The sequence below is a fragment of the Grammomys surdaster genome, unplaced genomic scaffold, assembly GCF_004785775.1.
Source record: "Grammomys surdaster isolate TR1022 unplaced genomic scaffold, NIH_TR_1.0 389, whole genome shotgun sequence".
Taxonomy (NCBI): Eukaryota; Metazoa; Chordata; class Mammalia; order Rodentia; family Muridae; genus Grammomys; species Grammomys surdaster.
In genome coordinates, this window is record NW_021604808.1 from 19,316 (window position 1) to 22,342 (window position 3,027).

Below are 3,027 nucleotides of genomic sequence, written 5' to 3' on the forward strand. Positions count from 1 at the left end.
AGGCTCCCAATTTCATAAATCAAACACTAATGCACATAGAATGTGAGAGGACCTGATACAATAAAAGTGGGTGATTGTAATTTCAAAACCCCATTTCCATCTTTAGATGGGTCATCCAAACTAAAATTTAATTAGGAAACCAGGGTTAAGAATTGTTTTTGCAGCCAGGGCTACACACAGAAACCTTGTCACGAAAAACCAAAAAAAAAAAAAAAAATCAAACTTGTTTTCACAGCCTATGCTGAGCAGCAGCCACTCTCTAATGCCAGCGCCACCTCTCTCCAGCTGAAGGAGGAGAAGAGGGGTAAGTAAGGAGGTGGCCATACCATGCCTCCTACAAAGCAGACTGCCGGTAAATCCAACCGTGGTAAAACACCCAGGAAACAACTGGCTACAAAAGCTGCTCGCAAGAGTGCGCCCTCTACTGGAGGGGTAACCTCATCGTTACAGTGTTACAGGTCTGTCTGGTAGGGTGGCACTCTGAAATCAGGCGCTATCAGAAGTTCACTGAACTTCTGATTCGCAAGCTCCCCTTTCAACATTTGGTGTGAGAAAATGCTCAGGACTTCAAAACAGACCTGTACTTCCAGAGTACAGCTTTTGAGGCTTTGCAAAAGGCAAGTGAGGCCTATCTGGTTGGTCTTTTTGAAGATACCAACTTGTGTACTATCCATGCCAAATGTGTAACAATTATGCCAGAAGATATCCAGCTAGCATGCTGCATATGCGGAGAGCGTGCTTAAGAATCCACTATGAGGGGAAACATTTCATAATAAAAATCTTTCCCTCCCGGCGCCGCTGGCTCAGGGCAGGGACCGCCAGGGCTGGACCTCCGGGCCGGCGCCCCCGCGCCGCCATCGTCCACCCCGCGCACCCCGCCGGCCAGCCAGATAAGTCCGGTTTCTTCTGTGGAGGGTACGCAGTTAAAGCCTTGATTTCCTGGATCTGGTAACATGGCAAAAGATGCCAGTCTAATTGAAGCCAACGGAGAACTAAAGGTCTTTATAGACCAGAATCTTAGTCCTGGGAAAGGTGTGGTGTCTCTTGTAGCTGTGTACCCGTCCACAGTGAACACACTCGGAAAGCAGCTTTTGCCAAAAACCTTCGGACAGTCCAATGTCAATATCACACAGCAAGTGGTGATTGGCACGCCTCAGAGACCTGCAGCGTCCAACCCTATTGTGGTAGGAAGCCCACACACTCCCAACACTCACTTTGTGTCCCAGAACCAGACGTCCGACTCCTCACCTTGGTCTGCTGGGAAGTGGAACAGGAAAGGTGAGAAGAATGGCAAGGCCCTGCGGCATTTCTCCATGAAGGTGTGTGAGAAGGTGCAGAGGAAAGGGACGACTTCCTACAATGAGGTGGCTGACGAGCTGGTTGCAGAGTTCAGCGCTGCTGACAACCACATCCTACCAAACGAATCAGCTTATGACCAGAAGAACATCCGACAGCGTGTCTACGATGCCTTAAATGTGCTAATGGCCATGAACATTATCTCCAAGGAGAAGAAGGAGATCAAATGGATCAGCCTGCCCACCAACTCAGCTCAGGAGTGCCAGAACTTAGAGGTGGAAAGGCAGCGGAGGCTGGAGAGGATCAAACAGAAGCAGTCACAGCTCCAGGAGCTCATTCTGCAGCAAATTGCCTTCAAGAACTTGGTGCAGAGAAATCGCCAAGCCGAGCAGCAGGCCCGCAGGCCGCCTCCTCCCAACTCTGTCATCCACCTGCCCTTCATCATTGTCAATACCAGCAGGAAGACAGTCATCGACTGCAGCATCTCCAATGACAAGTTCGAGTATCTGTTTAACTTTGACAACACGTTTGAGATCCATGACGACATTGAGGTACTCAAGCGCATGGGCATGGCGTGCGGGCTGGAGTCGGGCAACTGCTCTGCTGAAGATCTCAAGGTGGCGAGGAGTTTGGTACCAAAAGCTCTAGAATCATACGTGACAGAAATGGCTCAGGGATCCATTGGCGGAGTATTCGTCACGACAACAGGTTCTACATCCAATGGCACAAGGCTTTCTGCCAGTGATTTGAGCAATGGTGCAGACTGCATGGTGGCCACGAGCTCCAATGGGTCTCAGTACAGCGGCTCCAGGGTCGAGACCCCTGTGTCCTACGTCGGGGAGGACGACGATGACGATGACTTTAATGAGAACGACGAGGAGGAGGATTGATCGCTCGGCCTGTAGACCCCTCCCCCCTTCAAATCAGCTTCAGGAAAAACATGTATAGAGAAGAGAAACTTAAAGTGGGGCTTTCTGTTCTTTTTGGCCTACTCCCAAGAAGACACCCGCAAGTTCTGGAGTTAGATGTGCAGCTCCAAGTAAGGAGTGTGCCGCAGTTTGAGCCTAGCTGCAGAGATGGTATGAAGCCAGCGTGCTAATGCAGAGCCTGTATCTACCTTTTAGGATTTTATGGTTTCTCTCTCTTTTCTTTCTTTTTTCCCCTTTTCTTTTTTTCTTTCTATTCTGAGTTTGAAGCTTATTTTGCCCCTCAACAGTTGTTGCTGGGTTTGCTGAGGAAACTGTCGTGTGCCCACACCGGTGACAGTGATAAAATTCTGCCCTGCCCCCGCTGTCCAGTGCCCAGGTGGTGGACAGCCCGGCTTTAGGATGAATTTTTCCATTTGTTAAATCATGCAGTGTCCAAAGAACCAAGCCAATAGCAAAGCTCTGCTATTAAACATTAAGCGCCATACGTCTTATTATCACTATTTTTCCTTAAATTATATTGACTGTTGGAAGCCCATCAAGTCTGTACACCTTTTCTCTATTGCAGCAACAAAGTGCGAAGTAGATTTTCTTGTTTGTTTGTTTGTTTTGTTTTGTTTGGAAGAAGTTTACTGCCACGCTGGTGCAGCTATGGAAATTGCCTAGAAAGTTTGCTTATGGTAAATTTGCCTGATTTCTTACAGGCTACGTTTGGAAACTTTTTATTATATAGTTGTTTACACACTTATAAGTCTATCATTTAAAGACGTGTACTGAAACAAATGTTGTATTTGTTTCATAAGCA

General features: G+C 47.7%; 1 pseudogene; it reads left to right on the plus strand.

Annotated features, from left to right (window-relative positions):
• Positions 1–866: 866 nt before the first annotated feature.
• On the plus strand, positions 867–2,186 carry LOC114632687 (annotated as a pseudogene).
• The last annotated feature ends 841 nt before the right edge of the window (positions 2,187–3,027 follow it).